Source organism: Pteropus medius, unplaced genomic scaffold (genome assembly GCF_902729225.1).
Source record: "Pteropus medius unplaced genomic scaffold, Ma_sr-lr_union100, whole genome shotgun sequence".
Lineage (NCBI taxonomy): Eukaryota > Metazoa > Chordata > Mammalia > Chiroptera > Pteropodidae > Pteropus > Pteropus medius.
In genome coordinates this window covers 4,210,075-4,229,477 of record NW_024353517.1, presented here as the reverse complement: position 1 = coordinate 4,229,477, position 19,403 = coordinate 4,210,075, and the positions used below count along the sequence as shown (strand labels likewise).

Sequence of the window (19,403 nt, the reverse complement as noted above, 5' to 3'; positions counted from 1 at the left end):
GTGGTTTTAGTTTTGATCATTTTGGATTTAAATAAAAGATAAGACTAGAAAGGTAAGTGGAGGGCATATAATGGAGGAATGTAGATTTCATTCTATAGGCACTAGGGAACCACCGCATGTCGTAAGATAGGGAAATTCACATACTTAGATCAGTGCTTTGTTTTGAGTGTTTCTATAGCATTGTGAAGGAAGATTCAGAAGATGGGAAAGGCTCTGGGAGCAAAAATGGACCTCTCAAAAAACTAACGCAATAAGCCAGGTGAGAGAGGATGAGAATTGCGCCTAGGGCAGGACCGTGGGGCCCAGTGGGACAAGGGGAGAGAATGGGTGCAAGGAACGGTTCAGAAACAAAATGAACAGAATGAGGCAAATGATCACATGTGGGAAATGAGGACAAGGATGGAATAGACGATGAGACCGGTGTTTCAAGACTAGGTCACTGGTAGGAGAAAAGGCTGAAGCTATAATAGATTTGCAGTGTTCGAAATCATCAGCCTGCAAGTGGCAGGTGGAGGCCTTGGAAGGGGTGCACCACCAGGAAAAGCATTGTTACTCTAGCGATGTAAGAATGTCCTGGGGAATTTTTTAAGAATGAAGATATTAGACTTTGAGAGTCTGATTCAGCAGGTCTGCATGGGTCCTGGCACCTGAGTTTTTAACATCTACCCCAGGTGATTGTGATGCTTGTCCTAGGGCTCCATTCTGAGAAATGCTTATATGGATAATGAAGATCATACTGCTTAGTGCCTTATGAAAGGTGACATTAGGCTTGTAGAAGGAGGACAGAGAGCCAGAGAAGGAGTCAGGGCAGTTATCAGGAGAATCTTTCTTTGCAGGTCAAGGAAGAGAGGGCTCCAAGAAAGAAAGAGCAAGCAAGTGGATCGCATGCAGCAAGGAGATTAAATGAGGTGGAGAACAATCTTTAGGTTTGTTCTTGAGTAGTAGACGTCAGAGTGCAAGGGACTAAGGAATGGGTGGGGGTGAGGATGAAGAAAAGAGATGCAGGTGACTCTTCCCAGCGGTCTGGGGGAGAGAAGAGGAGAAAAGACTGACTGCTACAGAAGGGCTTAAGAACGTGTCCTTTCAGAGCGATGAGGGCCTGAAGCGGAAGGAGATGGCGGAGAAGCAGAGAGAGAAGATGAGAGGGAGAAGGAAAGAAGACAATAGTGGGGCTTTGTGTGAAAGACTAGGGGCTTTTATGCCTGGCTTCTAATCCCGATTGCCCCTTTCTAGCTATGTGACCTTGAGCAAGTGACCAGCTCTTTGAACTTCAGTTTTTTGTCGGTATAGTGAGGGTAGCACCACCTACCCTACTGGACTGTGGTGGGAATTACAGCACTTAGCACAGTACCTTGTCTCACTTGGTGCTAGTGCTGCTGCTGCAGATTATGAGGTTGGAACAAGGGAACAGATGTAACAGTACAAGTAATAACAATATCTGATACTGGGAAAGCAAAGGGTTTACCTTTTTTAAAAAACTATATTATAAAATTTTCAAACATATATAAAAGTAGAGACTAACATGTGAATACCCATAAACTCTCACCCAGATTTAATAATTCCTGAAGTTTTATCACGCGTGCTTCATCTACTCTTTTTTGGAATTTAAAATTTTTATTTAAAATTTTAAAAAAATTTGTAACTACAATTGACATACAATATTACATTAGTTTCAGGTGTACAACATAGTGATTAGGGATTTATACAACTTACAAAATGATCACCCTCAGATCTCCTAAAATTTCACCCTTTTACACCTAGAAAACATGGCATTTAAAACATTTCTTACATTATCTTAATGTAATTACACACCTAATAAATGGTCATCCACTCTTGGAAAGCCTCTAGTATCTAGTGCATAATCAAGTTTCCCCAGGTGTGTAGAAAATGACTTGCCCAATTCTAGATCCAAAGTGCATCCATGTGCTCCATGGTTCTTATGTCTTCATAGTCTCTTAATCTGGAATAGTTCCTTCTCTCCCTTTTAAAAGCCACTGAAATATTGAAAAAATGAAATGAGTCAGTTGCTCAGAAGAATGAGTCACAGTCTGGATTTGTCTGGTTGCTTCCTCACAGTGTCACTTAACTTGTTTCTCTATCCTTTGAAATTTCTTTAACTGGAGATTAACTTCAAGGGCTTGATTAGGACCAACTCCGTGGGGGCAAGCACAGTTCATGAGTGTACTTTAGCTTTGTCTTTCAAGTGACAGCGTTTGCAACCTTGCTGCTCATTGGAATCAGCTGGGGCACTTCTTAAACACCTTCATGCCTTGGCTGCACCCCAGACCTCTTAAATCATGATTGGTGGGGATGGGTCCCAGGCATCATTATTCGTTAAAGCTCCCCAGGTGGTTCCCACGTGCAGGTAGGGTGCCACCCACTGTATGTTTCATCACTTCAGGAGGCCCATGCATCGGTTATCCCATACTTATCAATCTTCCTAAGATGCACCAGGGGTCAGGTGGTGGCAGCCTTATCTCTCCATGTAAAGTTCCTCATTAACATGCCATCTGATTGTTTCATCCACAGATGATTTTTACTAGAACTAAATGAGATTACAAAAAGATGATTTTCGAATTCTACATTGCATTCATATTCTTTTTAAAGCTGGAATTATCTATAAAAAAGAACTTCACCTTATCCCCCTGGGCTATGTGGTTACCCCAAAATACAATCCAAACGAAGCAAGAAAAATGGTTATCTTAATTAAGAAGAATAATCACATCTTTTTCTGAGAGCATTTGAAGGAGATGAGGGTTGAAGACACAAACATTCTTTGAGGTGAAAGTCAGAAGAGAGGAGCTGGGAGTTCACATTATAACACGAGTTCTGCTCACCCTTGGCGAGTGAGGGAGGCAGGAAGAGAACAGAAGTCTGAAGTACATGCTGTGGGGTATGTGGCAGGCAGTTAATTATCAAGGAGAGGAATGTTGAGTGGCCAAGGGTCCAGCTAAGATTGGAGTATGAATTTGCATTGGAACCAGTGGTGGCAAATTTTTACAGCAAAGTTCAGCAGCAGAAGAGGATTCACCTGGTCCGGCAAGCATTGGAGCTGGAAAGATGGGTACTGAAGGACAAGGGGGTGAGGAAATCAGGGTGCAGCCACAGTAGCATCATGGCTTCTTTCTTCATGTGTATGGTGTCCCTTGTCTGGACTGCACTCATTTCCTGGCCAACTCCTGCTTATCCTTCAAGTCTCGTGTCATATGCTACCTCCTCCAGAAGCCAACCCTGACTTTCCCACTGATATAGCCCCTGTCTGACTGAGTAGCCCCTTTTCTCTGCTCCCACAGCCCCCTACATCTCCCCTTCACGGCTCGTATCAACAGCAGTGCAGTTGTTCACTTAGTTGTGTCTCTTGTCAGACTGAGACTGTAAGTTCTAGTTGAAGTTCATGGAGATGCAATGTGGACTGAGAAGGGAGGGAGCTGTTGAGAAATGGCAGTGGTAACGGATGAGACTACTTGTAAACCCCAAACATCATTATTGATCGCGGTAACTGAGGGTGGTATCACTCACACACATGTGCTTTCACATTTTTAAAAGTGGGCTAGATCGTACCAGCTTCTTCAAGAGTTTCCAACACACTTGAAAAAAAAACCCTGCTGTGGTCTGAATGTTTGTCTCCTCTATAAATCCATAAGTTGAAATCTTAATGCTATTAGGAGGTAAGGCCTTTGGGGGTGCTTAGATGGAGCCCTCGTGAATGTGATTAATGTTTTTATTTAAAGAAACAAAAAACAAAAAACAAAAAACTATCGTACAGAGCTCCCTTACCTCTTCTGCCAAGTGAGGATACAATGTCTGCAATCCAGAAGACTCTCGACTGTGCTGGCACCCTCATCTCAGACTTCAACTGTAAGGAATGAATTTCTGTTGTTTATAAGCTACCCGGTCTGTGGTATTTGGTTACACTGCACTTACTGACTAAGACCAACCCCAAATCCCCATCGTGGCCCACAGGGATCTGTGATCTGCTACCACCGTCACCGTCACTCACTCTGTGCCAGCCACAGTGGCTTCCTGCTCCTCTCCGTCACTCTATGCAGAACCCACCACAGAGCTTGGCCCTTACTGCTCCCTCTGCTTGGAACCTTCTTCCCACAGATATTGGATATTGGTCTGTCTCCCTCCCCAGGGGAAGAGCTGTTGCCCCAGGGGTGCTATTATCAGATGGGATGCATCCTTTTGGCAAGCACACCTGGAGCCCTGCTGTAGCCTAGATCCTGAGCCAAGCAGACACACCCAGAGGAAAAAGACATGAGCCTCTCCTCAAGCAGACAACAGAATAGAGGGGTCCCTGAGAAATCAGCAAGCTGTGACTAATGCTGGAGGCCGTAGGGTATAGTAGGTAGGATAAAGGATTTGGAACATGACTGAAGAGACTCAGATTCTCACTCTCCTACTAACTAGCTGAGTGAACTCAAGCAAATTGCTTTAACCTCTCTATATCTTGGTTTCCCCGTCTGTGAAACCGAGATAATAATAATGCCTATCTCATGGGATTGTGAAGACTAAATGAGCGTGTGTACACACACATATATATAAGTAATGTATATATACATACATACACATACACATATACCGTAGTCCCCCTTCATCCACAGTAAGATATGTTCCAAGACCCCCAATGGTTGCCTGAAAACACGGATAGTACCAAATTCTATTTATACTCTGTTTTTCTCATATACATTCATACCTTTCATAAAATGTAATTTAAAAATTAGGCACAGTAAGAGATTAACAACAATAACTAATAATGAAGTAGAACAATTATAACATGATATAATAATTATGTGAATGTGGTGTCTCTCTCAAAATATTATACTGTACTCACTTTTTCACTTCAAGGAAGCACTTTACAGCTTCTCTTTGGGATATCCAAATTGCCAGCATCACTACTCTTACACTTTGGGGCCATTATTAAGTAAAATAAGGGCTGCTCAAACACAAGCACTGTGATACCACGACAGTTGATCTTGATAACCGAGACGGCTACTAAGTGACTAATGGTCAGGGAGCATATACAACGTGGATATGCTGGACAAAAGGATGATTCACATCCTGGGCAGGATAGCTTGAGATGTCATCACACTACTCAGAGCAGTGCGCAATTTAAAACTTACAAACTGTTTATTTCTGGAATTTTCCATTTAATATTTTCGAACCATGGTTCACTACAGGTAACTGAAACCATGTAAAGCAAAACCACGGACAAAGGGGCATGGGGCTATTGTATATCTTAGAACAGAGATTGACACATAATAAATACTGTATAAATGTTGGCTATCATTTATTATTACTGTGAGAGACCTGTATTCGGAGATGGTGAGGCCACAAGGAGAGGAGGGGTAATGCTACCCGGGGTGTGGGAGGAGGCAGAGAAGCTCACAGAGTGGACCTCTGGAGCTAAAGCATGAGAGGTGAGTAAATTGGCCACCCGGGTAAGGGGACCTCATGAGGGATGTGGTGATGGGGGCTTTCCGAGCACTTGCTCACACATGGAACATCATTTCCATGTGAGGAGACACAAGTGTGATAAAATGTTACCTGCAGGGGCAGAAGGTCTGACCAGAAGCAGAACGCAGGATCTGGAGACAGCTTCAGAGAGGCCTCCCGTTCTGGGGTCCTGATTGCAGCATCTGTCCAGGGAAGTGGCCACAGGATGGCTCCATGTCTCCAGAATAAACCAGGGCCCTTTGCAGGCTGATTGTGATTTTTTTTTTTTTAAAGAAGAAAATACAATTTGCTTGTGCTGGAGAAGACATTAATTTTGTTGTGTGGGCTGCATGAATCATCCAGGAACAAAGCAAGAAAAGTAAGTATACTTCCCATAGCCCTCTGCGTATCACTTTGTGCCTACTCAGGGCTGGTCATTACTTTAGGCAGCTCATAACTCCCCCAGTGGGAAGGTCCAGTCCTGGGCCCCTTTGAGCTGGAGGAACCATATGCTAGACCTCCTGGGTCCATAGCAAACCTAAGCCCATTTTGCAAGCCCAAATAGGAATGGGAAAAAAAACCCTGCCTCCTTTCGCTGTGTGGTGGGATTTTGGAGACAGACAGGTGTGTGTCCTCACTTTGGCTTCTTCTCACATGACCTTGGCATGTTCTAGTACTCCTCAGCCCATCAGATTTCTCATCTGAAAATGAGGTGCTGAGTCCTCATATCGGGGCTGTGATAAGAATAAAATGTGACACCACAACATCTGGGAATAATTCCTGCAGAGGATGGGCTCAATAAATCTTAGTTCTGTCCTTCCCAATAGGTGAGAAGCATGGAGAAGATGGTGCCTCTTCTGCTGTCCTTTCTTGAAGCTCCCAGGCCAGCACCTTCCCTCTGAACTTCAGTATGGGATCTGTAAGAAGAGGTACTTGAACTCAGTTATCTTCCAGCACCCATAGTCTAAAATTCTATGCCTGAGGCAAGAACAAACTTGCCTTGAGGTAACATAGAGTATGTATTTGTGCCCAGCTAGTTAGAGAGCTGAATGGGTTATTAAGGGTGCATAATCTAGTAATAGCTCCCGCAGGTGCTAAATCAACCTGGTTGTTGGTTCCAGTGGACAGGCAGTACTATTTGAATAGACAGTGTGGGTATTTTTTTAGGGTGGAATCACAGGTGGAGGCTGGAGAGAGGAACTACAAGTGCCCCTCCCCAAGCCTACCTGAGGCTTTGTCAGCCCCTTGTGGGAAGAGGGGAGAATAGTAACCAGCTCAGAGCAGGCAGTTTGTACTCAGCTAGAAGCAGGGAAGCAGAAGGAAGGCCCTTCCCCCAGAGCTGGCTCAACTATCAGCTTTCTCTTAGGCCCAGGTCAAATTCAGCCTTCTCTAAGAAGTAGGCAGCCTGGCTTTTTGGAAGAACACATGTTTTGAGCTCAGAAGCTTGTCCTGGTTCTACCTCTTACTGGCTATATAACTTTGAGCAAGTTATTTCCCCTTTCAAAACTTCGGTTTCATCATCTGTAAAATGAGGGTGATAACCATCCCATTTCTCACAGGTTGTATGGATTAAAGGAGATAAGGGAAGTACCCTGCACATAGTAGATGCTCAAAAACGGCAATCGTATTTAGCCTTTTTAGGGCCCCCCTTCTTTTTTGTCCTTCTGTAGTGGTTGCTTTGTGCCATCGAAGAGGCTCAGGACTAGCCATGAATTTGCCTTCATTTCCTGGTGAATTCTAAACTTCTAGGGAATGAGAACTGCTTCAAATCCATGTCTAATCTCCTTGTGTGCCTGGCACAGAGTAGGTTTTCAATGAAAGCATACTGAATTCAATGGAAGACAAACTCCAAGAGAAGAAATAGCGTTTCTCTCCTTGCCTAGTTGCCTGGCTCCTACTAGCCTGCCAGGTGCTGGTGAGCACATGTGAGTACACAGGTCTAGCCCTTGGCACTGACTAAATAGGAGGAGAAGACAAAACTGAGCAGGAGGAGAGAGGCAAGCTAGCCATGACACGCCCAGTGGCCCATCTTTTGTCTTTTTGGCAGTACAGCAGAGCTGAAACGGTCTACCCCGCCAGACCCTGTTTAGGCCACAGTGGCTATTCTTCTCATCATTTGTAATGAGAGCCTCCAGCAGAATATCACAGTTAATTGCAAAGAGGGGTGAGTCACGCAAAGCTGCCTGAAAGGAAAGGGCATGCGTAAAAGCTCGAAAAGACCAGCCAGAGCTACTGAAGCCCAGCTCTGGTGCTGGGGAAACGTGGGGCTTTTGGGAAGGAGGATAGGGAGTCACAATCATACCTACTCTGCCCCCATTATGTGGGACTATACACAGGTGATCATTCTTTAAATATCTTTTGTTATTATTTTTTGAGATTTTACAAATGCGAAAAAAAGCACAAACAACAAGACGGATATCTGTATATGAGATTATTCAATCCTTGTGACAGTGCTGTGGAGGGAGAGATATCAGCCTCATTTACAGATGTGAAAGCTGAGACCTGGAGATTTGCTCAAAGTCACAGTGATGGCTGTGTGATGTGAAACTAGAGCCATCTGCCATTAAAGCTGTTATGTAAAATTTCCCAAGGCCCAGAGACCGTAGGAAAAGGCTGAGAACTCCTTCATTATATCAAGAGTTTATTAAGAGAACTTACATAGCAGGCTTGTCTCGGGAGGCAGCAAGATGACACGGATATCCTATGCCACTCGGCAGGTGCTAAGGGCTTATATAGGACAGGGCAGGGTAGACAGAGGTACTGGTGCATGACTTGCCCCGGATATGGAAAACATGCTTTACATGCCTGTTCCAGGGACCGGGCAACGGCCTGCTCTGGGAACCAGCACAAACCAGCATGACCTGGGGCGTAGGGCTGGGGTCCATCAGACAGTTTCCAAAGGGATTTTCAGGAAGCAATCTCTGTTCTGCCTGGATCCAACTGGCAGGTCCGCTAGTGGTCACATCACGAAATAATCTCTCTTCTACAAAAGCCCATGCTCTCTCCTCTGCACTGTGGTCTGATTCAATCTCCTAACCAGTGCAGGGATGACCTCTAGCATCCCTGACACAAATCCTGTCGGGTTTGACTCTTTCCGGCAATGAGGTCTCACCACCTTGCAATAATAATTCTAGTGAATATTCAGCATCTATTTAAGTGTATGCATATGTCAGGCATTATTCAATGCCTATTGCAAACATTGACCCCTAATCCTAAAACAGCCCCAGGAAAAAGGTACCATTATTTCCTTCACTTTACAGATGAGGACAGAGAAGTCAAGCAACTGCCACGGTTACACAATTGTTAAGTAATAGAGCTAGGACTTGACCCAAGTGGCTTCCCCCTGAAGCCATGCTCTTGCCCACTTCCCTGAGAGCCTTTCACAGGCAGCCCACTTTGCTGCTGTGCTGCTCTGTTTAAAAGATTTTCCTTATTCTTTTCTAAATCTGCTGCCCTAGAATTTCTACTCATGGGTTTTAGTTTTGTCCTCTAATGTAAAAACAATTCAACTCCTCTTGGATGTGACAGTATTTTAACTAGCTTCACTCTTCTATACCACCTGAATCTTCTCTTGCTCTGGTTCTCATTTCCCTCTATCTTCTGACGTTGATGCGCCTCAGTGCGGGGCTCAGAGCTGCCTCGACATCCCAGGCCTCATTGAATGAATCTCCATATTGGCTCTTGAGTCATTTAAAACCTCCAGGTCATTTTCTGTTAAACATGGTGAGTCATGTGGCCTCCAGCCTATGCTTATGCACTCAGCTATGAATGAGTCAGGGACTCTACATCTTACTGGCTCAGCTCTTACTTCTCCAAAGGGCTCAGTTCAGTTCCTGAGCCTGTACACAAGAGCTTCTAGACCAGCAGTCCCAGCCTTTTTGGCACCAGGGACCCGTGCTTCTATGAGAATCTAATGCCTGATGATCTGAGGTGGAGCCGAGGCGGTGATGCTAGCGCTGGGGAGCGGCTGCAAATACAGATGAAGCTTTACTTGCTCACCTGCTACTCACCTCCTGCTAGGCAGCCCGGTTCCTAACAGGCCATGGACCGGTACAGGTCCATGGCCCAGGGGGTGGGGACCCCTGCTCTAGACCACCCTTGGGGTCCATGCCCTTTCTGGATTTCAGTTATCCTGGGAACTCTATGCAGGTGTCCTCATGGACGAGGCCAAATGAGGGCAGAATGATGGTTCACAATTAGGGACCAGGCATCATCCCAGGGTTGTGGTTGGTTGGCACCTGAAGTGAAGCTACCCTGACCTCCAGGCTGCACAGTAGACAGGTTGGGCTCTTTGTAGGTGGAGTGAAGGTGTCACTCATGGGACTAAGGAGGGTGGACTGCAAGCCGTAAGATCTGACTTCTCAGCTCTTACTCGAATGTGTCCTCTGAAACAGTTCTCTCAGCCCATTCACTAAATAGCAATGTCTTACAGGGAAAAGAAAGGGGCAGCAGAAAGTCCTTTGACTTTTTGGTCTCTTGATGACTTTGATTCTTATTATAAAGAATCGAAATAATGCCAGGAAAGGTAGTCATCCTTGGTCCCTGCTAAGTCCTAAAACACAATCTAAGCAAAAAAGGAAACTCACTGGGGAGTTATTAGGGAGCTCATGGAAGCGATGGGAAATCTGAATACAGCTCGGAAGCAGGACAAGAGCCAGGACAGGAGGTGATCGACAGTCAGGGTGCTAAGTTTTTGCATTACTCTGCTCAACATTCAAAGCCCCGGCGGAGAGTCTGATTGGTTGGGCTTAGGTCGAAGGTTCACCTCCTTGGCTGTACTGTGGCGACAGAGGAGGGATCCGATGAAGGACATCCGATGGAACTCCTCAGCCTCTAGATTTGGGGGCAGAACATAACAATAAGCCACACACCAATCTGCACACAAAGGACACTGGAGTGTTTGTAGACAGGAAAAGAATACAAGATAGCCAAAGGGAACATACACATAAAACAATAAACATCCACTCCATCCATGAAAACTGGAGCTCAAATAATTAGTTATTAAAAAACAACAGAGGGTAAAAACAGGATCCCCCTTCTTTGAAGGCACAGAAGACTGGTGTTTAGAGAACACAGCCATTTTCTCTCCTTTTCCTGGAGGGGGTGGGAGATATTTCATTTTCCTGGAAAAAATTAGGTGAGACTTTCCAAAGCAGCAAAGAAGTCTAAACAAATAGAGGTGTTTCACCTATCGAAGTAAATTGAAAGTCTATACCCTGCTACAGTTACTTGATTCAAAGGGCCATGGGATGCAGACCACCTAAAAGTATTGCTGTGAGGGATAAATTAGATGATGTGGAGCTCTGAATGCAATAAATACGTGGTGCTCCTTCTTAGTTGTTGTGTGTCCAGTGTAGAAACAGCTTCTCTTCCTTCGTCTGGTCTAAAATATATCTTGATGGAAGATGTCCTTGTTTGAGATTATGGAAAGATATGGCAGTCCTGGAGGGTTGAGTTTAGGGCCAAGTTTTTAGGTTACAAGAGAGAAAACTCCAGCCAAGAGACGAGGAAATGCAATGATGACATATAGGGAATGGACGGGAGTGCCATTTGGAGTGTCCCTCTGTAGGATTCCCTCTGTTTATAGATCATTAGGCCTCCTAGCTAAGGTACTATATATTCTGTATATTCAGACAGGATGCGGATTGGGTTGAATGAGCAGCTGGACCCACTAGACGAGGATCTGACGCAAAAACAATGTGCCATCTCTTCCTTCTGGCAGAGTCTGCCTGTGCTGCCATTGTCGGGGGCATGACTGCACCCCTGTGATCCAGTAGCATGTTCCCCAGGCCCAAGCAGAGCATCCCATTGCCAGGCATTGATAGCAAACAGACACCTGGAGCTGAGAGTGGGACCCGTTCAGGATAAACCCTGAGAGTTCAGAGTTGATGTTCAAGGACAGAAGCCCAGAAGTTTTCCAGAGATTCTGGTTTTTATATTCTGACCAGAAAGCCAACACATACATGTTCAGACCGTCTTTGTGTATCACTAGCCTGCTCAAAATATTGACGAGGGCTTACCAGATTCACCTATAGCTGGTATAATGCCCACCAACATATCTCACTTTGGGCATCTCTCTTTGAACTTCAAAACAGATCAGCCCTCAAAAGGCCTCAATGCTATGCTTGCACCATTGTTAACAGCTCTGGGTGGTGGAAAGTTCTTTCTCTGCCTTCTACCCTCTGACTCTAGTTATATCCCGAGGTGTCCCTAATTTTGGCAAATCCACAGGTGGGCTTAAACCCAGATGCCTCTAGGCTTCTTTCTCCCTGCTAAGTACCTTCAATTCCCTAAATCACTGGTTGGCAAGTTTTCCAGATCCATGAGCATATCCTGGCCATCATCCCCCCGCCATGGGCCCAGGAGCCTTACTTAATCCTTACTGTGCCAGCGAAACAGCCTGCACTGCAGTGTTACTCCTGCTTGTCTGGCTGAAAGTATTTGGCAGTCGAAGATCTCACCCTTCCTTTAGTCTTTGTTGGCTCCTGGGGCTCGCCTCCAGGTGTCCCAAGCTCATCAGGGCCATGGTTTGACCAGCCCTGCCCTTGAGGTGGCTGATGCACAGCCCCATCCCCTCCCCGCCCTGTACAGCTGTGAGCTGGGGGATTCCAGGACTGGGTCTCGCTGCCCTTGTTCTGGTTCTCCATATCCCCAGCAGCCCGCACAGGGCCTGGCCCAGATGCAGAAAAGGCAGTGCTGTCAGCCTCCCGCTCCTGCTGTTGTCCAACGCCCACTCGAGTGGGAGCGACTGCCCCTGAGAGAAGTCGTGACAGGCTTTGTGCAGCTCTGCACAAGCAGAGCTATCATTCTTGTCCTTTTAGGGGCCACCAGAGGAGTGGGGAGTGTGGGAAAGGGTTGTGTGGGTTGAGCCAGAAGCCACGGAATTGCTGCAGAGCTGATCTTGGCAAGTAGAAAGCTCTCTGTGCCTCCAACTCAGGCATCTCCCACTCTCCTGGCCTGAGAAAACAAGCAGGAGGCAGAGGAGGCCCCATGGGCGGAACAAGCCTTCAATTTTCAGCTGGGGATATCTGAAGCTCCACTCGGCACATTGTCCCTAAGAACTGTGGGGTGTTTATCAGAGGCTCTTGTAGGAGCTCTAATCTGCATTTCATTTTATGGATTTATATTTGCTTTGTTCATTTCCCTTTGTTTCCGCAGAATTGCTTTTAGCGTAAATATTTCTTTGGAATATGTTTCAATAATGCTAAAGAGAGAGGCGTCCTCCCCACCACCTCACCCCCGTTCTATCTTACTGACTTCTTGGCTGGAGAAACAGGCAGTGTGATACCTTCCTCCAAGCAGAGGGTGGTGGCAAGAAAGAGCTGCAACGGGGAGGGGCGAGGATCACTGAGCTCCTTTTAAGTGTCAGGAGCTCCACGTATGTTATCAGCTTTCATTCTTACTGCAGCCCTCAGGTGAGCTTGATTATTCCCACTTCAGTTTTTCAGAAGAGACCAACTCCGAGACTCGGAAAAGTTGAGTCACTTAGATTACCCCCAGCAGGTAAATGGCAGAGCCAGGATTCGAACTCAGATCTGACCCCAAAGCCTCTCTTGCCTCCATGATGCCTCTGGGCTCTAAGGGGTGAGGCAGGCTGCTCCACCACTTTGGTCCAGAGGCAACTGCCCGAGGACTCCTTCTTTTCTCACCTCTTAGAGGATCGTGTGTTTGTGTTTATGGGCTGGTCCCCTCTTAGGTGTATGAATGAGCATCCTCGGCAGTTAAACATACCAGTGCAAGAAAAAAGAGGCAACAAAGTGAGTCTAGAGGACCCAACTCAGCAGCATAGATAGGCTCCTTGGCCGATCAGGGCCTCTGGAAAGAGCACACGTGAGGAAGTTGTCGGTGGGCAGGGGATGTTCCAACTGAGCCAGGGACTTATCTCCAGGTTCACCTTCAGGAGAGTATATTGTTCAAGGAACCCCGTGCAGGTGGACTTAAAAGTGGTCAATGCCCCTAGTCACTCTGTGTCTGTCTGCTCAGCCAGTCCAAGGGGTCTGAAGTCTGGGACTCTCTGAATGTCACCGCCCTGGCAATGTCAGAACTAGAGAGTTCCCTAGGGTTATCCCACCACCTTCCTTGTGTAACAACACATGGAAAAGTGATGTCACACCGCCAGTTCATTTAGCCAATTCCAGATTTCCCCGCAACCGCTTCCGTTCCCTCCCCAGTGACTGCCTCCAGCCTGGGTATCGCATCAGAATCATTTAGTTCTGGCTCAGAATCTCCAGGGAGGGTCCAGGAATTCACATTTTAAAACATCCCTCAGGCAATTCTTATGCCAATTAAATTAGAGCCTGTTGGCTAGGTCATGCAAATAACATTAAACAAACTTCAGTTTTTAAGGTGTTTAACCAAGCAAAGCTAAGGAACTGGACTTCAGCTGACTTTATTCACCCACCTCTGGCCCTGCCCATGGCTGCAGAGTGTGGCAAAGAGTCCTGCCCGGTGGAGAAGAAGGCTGGATGAGGTGTGAAAGGCTGAGAAGCAGGAGTCGCCTTTAGAGAGACCTGAACAGAGTCCCTGCTCAGCCCATGTCACTCCTTTGGGTCACCAGCCTGGAAACCTGAAGCATACCCCTTCATGGTGGAATGGCAAAGACTTGGCCAGAGTCCTAAGAACAGGATTCTAGGTCCGGCTCTGACGCTAACTGTGGAACCCTGGAAAAATAAGACATCTGCACACTGGGCCTCATTCTCCTCCCTGGTGTAATGAAAGATTACACCCAAAGGTCTCCTGCCCATTCTCATGCTCACATTCTGGGTCTCTGTGACTCATTGATGGTAGACCCATCTTAATTGTGGCTGTCCTAGCCACACCCATATAGGACCCGGAACACGGTAGGTGCTTCATAGAGGTTTGTTGTCAGAAGAAACTAATTTGTAGGTTTAAACATTGTAGAAGTTTGTTTTGGTTAGAGACTGACTCAGGGGCCACAGGCATGTAGGAAAGGAAAGATATTCTCCTGGGAGACCTGTTACGAGAGAAGGTTATTTAAAGCCATGTCTGGGAACGTTGTTTTATCATGTATCACGTGGCCCTGTCCGAACATGTGCTGAAACAAATGACCTGAAATGAGCTGTTGGAACTGATCAAGAGAGATGGCAAAAGGAAATCCTGTGGTCTCTCCCATCAATGTGAGGACAGATGACAGGCAGAGGCGTGAGCTGGGAGGGAGGCAAGTGGCTTTCTGGATGCAGGCTTGGGGGTAGTGGGCTGGCTTGGAGACACACTGGGGCCATTCTGATTTTCAAAGAGGCCTGACTTTGGGGTATACTGTTTGAAACAACTTGAAAAGAATTAATTAAAGCTGCTTGTGGGGAAGGTAGAAGTGACTTCATGGAAGAATATGCTTGATTTAAGGCAATGTTGGAAGAAACTTAGGGGTTTATCTGGTTGCTGAATCAATTCTGTAGTTTTCTAAGAAAAGGTAATTATTGCCTTTTGGAATAGGGGCTATTATTCCAGAGCATAGAGCAGACCCTGGCACATGATGAATGCTACTAGGTGTTCACAGGCTAATGTAAACATGCAAAGTCTGCAGCTGGCTCCTCAGGTGAACTCAAAGTGAGTTTTACCTAAGACTGAACCAATCCTCCAGCTCTGTGTCCTCAGCTCTGGGACTGACCTGAGAAGAATCAGTAAACAGTTCAACATTGCAATATGCTTTACAGCTATGTAAACATTAATATTTACATTATTCCTCATTCTTTTGTCTTCTCGACCTTGAATGTGAAGTTATCTTAGATTCAGAAAATAATTTAAATTTTTAAAATTTGTCTTTAAATGAGAGACGCAACTCGAGTGCAAAAGTGGTTTACCATCTACCCAGCCATGAAAACTGTCAAGAAACCTGACGTTTTCCTCCTTTCTGAGATAACCATGCTCCTTACTCCCGCCATTAACTGAAAACTTGATGCCGAAGAGCTTCCTACTGTCAAAATACACCAAGGGCTCAGTATAAGGGACCCTGCCTCATCCCCGGGTTCAGATGTGGGACAGGCCTACATATATCTTAGCTTCACTGCTGTATCTAGAAGGCAAGATAAAGACCTCATTGAGCATTGAGGTTGATGGCTCACATCCGGAGGACCTGGGAGTTAGTGATAGGAAACTACCATCCCCTGGAATGCACACATCTCTGAACTAAAATCCTTACCGAAGCAGGGCTGTTAGAGATGCCTGTGATAGCAAAGAAAGATTCTCAAGGCTGTGCTGGCATGAACTCACTACGGTACAATGCTGCAATCTCAGCAAACTAGTAACAACGAGACCCTGATATCCATGATGACTATTTAATGAATGGTTATTCGGTGAGTTACAGTCCTTATCATCACAGGGTCAGCCATACCAGTGGTTCACACATTGTAGGGATGGGCACGAATTGTGATAAATAACCTCAGCCCCATGCCCCTCAAATATCCCATAGCCTGCTGCCCCGTCTGCCTCAGCACCTCTCCCACAGTCCAGCTGGAGGTCTCCATGCCCAGATCATGTGCTAGAGCTAACTAAGGTTCCTCCTCATTGCTGGTGTGCATCAGCTTCCCCAGAGTCCTGCTGGACACTGCCTTTGGCTTTCCCAGGTATCCAGAGAACTAATCTATGCCTTGCTTCTACTTGGCCCCAGGGAACTCCAAGTAGGTACCCGTGGGAGTTGCTCTGGTTATTCATCAAGCTATTGGCCCGTGAGCCAGCCTCCCACAAGTATCACCCATGTATCTCTCCTGGCAAAAGTGGGCCCAACCCCGGCTCCCGGGGCCCAGCTGATCCCTGAGGCTGCAGCTCCTCATCTTCAGCCAGTATTCCCTAAAGTTCTCCTTAGAGAGCAGCCCATTGAATGAATTGCAGCCTCTGAGACTTGGGCTCTGAGAGAGCTAGGCGGAGAAAGGGAGAGTTTTCATTATTACTCCTATATATGTGGGACTTTTATGAGTACCAGGAATAGAGATCTAGTCACCCTAGCCTGAGCAAAGCTCCATGGAGAAGGTTAAGCGAACTCTCAAGGAAATCTAGGCACAGGAACCTTATTAAAGTTTTGCCTCCATAATTCTGGAGCTGAAGGTGGCTCTGGATTCAAGGCAACTCTGGTTTCTGAGAAGCAGTTGTCTAAGGACCTTTTCTCTAATTCAGGGGTTATGAGCACTGTGTGCCAGGCAGGTAACATAAGTGTGAGGCTGGCCAGGCAGAACATAGTTGGACATGGTGGAGGCCAGTGGGTTGGGGGACACATGGCCCCCGTAAACAGGCAGCTGCACCCCGGCTCCAGCTGATTGCAGCCATGCAGACCCTGTGATACAGAGCTTCTGGCTGGATTTTTATGCCAAATTTCCCAAATTTTAAGGATTGGTTACAGAGACACAAAAATGCTGACCATTATGTGATCATATTCCGTGACAGCCTCACTCCAACCTTTTCAATCACTCCACCATCGACCTTACTTGCCCTCTACCAGCTGGTGAATTCTTTCTTTAGTTTCTATTCAGGATCCTAAGAAAAGAAAACTAATTGGTCTGGCTCATCCTTCCGAATCAGATCAGGCCCAGCCATGATTGGTTGTCTTTAGGTCAGGTGCCTGCTCCTGCCTAGTCCAACCAGCTGTGGCCAGCAGGCAAGGGGAGTCCAAGGGCAAAGTATGGTCTCTCAATCAGCAGAGCTTGTGGACAGGCCTGTTCCCCCACACAGGCTGCAATTGGGCAGGCCCAGCAAACGTGTCAGTACATGTATGTTAACTCAGCCCCCAAGTAGACTGTGTCTGTCAGGATTCTCCAAAGAAAAAGTATATATATATATTTTGCATATATATATCATATATAAACAGAATATGTATATATGTATATATATATATATATATAAAACTATATGGGTAGTATATATACTATATACAATATCCAGATATAGTATATATATATACATATATACATATATAGAAAGAGACATTTATTTTAAGGAATTAGCTCGCGCAATTGTGAGGGCTATCAAGTCCAAAACCCACAGGGCAAGCCAGCAGACTGATGTCCACAGGGCAGGCTGGCAGGCTGGAAACTCAGGTAGGAGTTAATGTTGCAGAATTGAAACAGAATTTCTTCTTTTCCAAGAAACTTGAGGCCTTTCAACTGATTGGGTGAGGCCCATGCACATTGTTGAAAGTAACCACCTTGACTTAATGTCAACTGATTGTAGATGTTAACCACATCGACAAATATCCTCCACAGTAACGCCTAGATGACTGTTTGATTAGACATATGGGTATTAGCCAAGTCGACACAAAAAAACTAGCCATCACACAGCACTGTGGGGTAGATATTGCTTCTCCCATTTTATAGATGAGAAGACTGAGACTTAGAGAGGTTAAGTAACCTGCCCACAGTCAGAAGTGGGGTGTGTATCAGAGCCAGCCTCTGCACTTGGCTCTGTGAGTCCAAAGCCTGCCCTTTTACTCCTGCACCCTCTTGTCTCTCAGTCAGGCCAGAGGGCCAAATAAGTCTGAAGTGGCTTTTTTGGCTTTCTCCTTTCCAAGAAGGGCTTTGGGAAGAGGTATTTCAGCTTCCTTCTGCAATACCATTTGCTTCTTTTTTTCCCCCCAATAATTTCTTGTATTTCTCCTAGTCTCCACATCAAAATAGAAGAGTGGTTTTCTTGCCTACTAGTAAAATGATAAATATGATTTTTAAACTGCTCTCTTCCTTCCTTAAGAAAGCATCAGTGAGAAGCAGGAGGAAGAGTGGAAAAAAAACAAAACAAAACAAAATCAACATTTTTAGTTTTTCAAGCTGTTTTTCAGTAAGAAAAGAGGCAAAGAAACCCCCAGAGATGGGCATGAATTAGGTGCTGCTTTCCAGAGAGGGCCCATTTATTTATTTAGTCAGCTTGCTGGAGCACCTTCTTCAGTAAAAGATTCTGGGTTACAGTGACCCTGAAGATGAGATCTATAGTTTCGTGGTACTGTGCTGATAATAAGGTTAATAATGATGATACTTTTCTGTGGGTACACATTGCTTCTAAAAGGCATTGACTCACACAGTGTAGGCATGCTCCTTTCATTCCAGGATTTCTCTTGTCTCTCTAAGGTCTTGTTTGAGTTCCCAGCAGGCATGCTAACAGACATCTCTGATGTCTTTGAGAGAGGGAGGATAGTATATTCTTGGTTCATAAAAATTCCTAGAATGTAGGTGTCAGTAGGACCCTCCACCCAGATCCTTTATTTTACAGGCAAGGAAACTGAGGCCAACATGAGGTGACTTGCCAACATGTGGTGACTGGGAACTGTACCTCAGGGAATACTGGTCTTTCTTTTTTATAAAACTCTCCCGTCAGAGCTGCTTCGGGCTGGCAGAAGAACGTGCACCCGGTCTCCAGAGGCAGGCAGCAAGCTCTATAAAAAGGATGATCTGCAAGTTTATTCTGCCTCCTGTTATCTTTGGCATGGCTTTGCATGCCATTCCTTAACCCTTCACAGAGCTCTGGGCAGTATCTCCACACTGGACTAGGAAAAGGACAAGGCAAGCCCTTAGAAGAGCAGGAAACATGGAAAGTTCCTGAGAAAGTGTATAAAGGAAATGAGCTAGAGAAGACTGAGGAGGAGGAGTCAGAGGGAGAACCAGGGGGACGACAAAGCCATCTCGCAGGACTCCTCTACCAGCCGAACGGCACTTTTGACAGATTTTCCTTATTTGTCTGTGAAGAGGATTTCAGATTATTCAAGATGGACTCAAGTGGTTGCCAAGGCAACAGTGTTACCATCGTCACTGCCATGGAAACCTTTTCTGTGGCATAATATAAATATTTTCCTTTAAGCATGAGGCAGGGAGTTGAGTGGGTGACAAGTTATTTTCTAATGTTCATGGGCTGTGGCCATCGCCTGCAATGGATGGAAGGATAGGACCAAATTAGCTCACATTCTATATAGTTCACACAACAGGCTGTTTTTATTTGTTTTTAGATATAAGAGCCAAAAAAAAGTGGGG

The 19,403-nt window shown here is 45.7% G+C and overlaps 2 long non-coding RNA genes across 3 annotated transcripts in view; one reads left to right on the top strand and one right to left on the bottom strand.

The window, feature by feature from the left end:
- Positions 1 to 1,654: 1,654 nt before the first annotated feature.
- On the bottom strand, positions 1,655 to 5,666 carry LOC120592955 (uncharacterized). 2 transcript variants are annotated; one of them, XR_005650257.1, is made up of 3 exons: positions 5,551 to 5,666; positions 3,778 to 3,856; positions 1,655 to 1,994 (listed from the first exon to the last, which is right to left on the bottom strand). It is a non-coding gene; the product is annotated as an uncharacterized LOC120592955 (long non-coding RNA). The 2 variants fall into 2 exon arrangements; XR_005650256.1 differs by lacking the exon at positions 5,551 to 5,666 and adding an exon at positions 4,838 to 5,019.
- Positions 5,667 to 5,739: 73 nt separating this feature from the next.
- LOC120592956 (uncharacterized) overlaps positions 5,740 to 19,403 on the top strand; it is a 60,979-nt gene continuing 47,315 nt past the window's right edge. The window contains exons 1-2 of the long non-coding RNA XR_005650258.1: positions 5,740 to 5,818; positions 6,267 to 6,368. This is a non-coding gene — a long non-coding RNA (uncharacterized LOC120592956). The remainder of the gene's footprint in view (positions 5,819 to 6,266; positions 6,369 to 19,403) is intronic.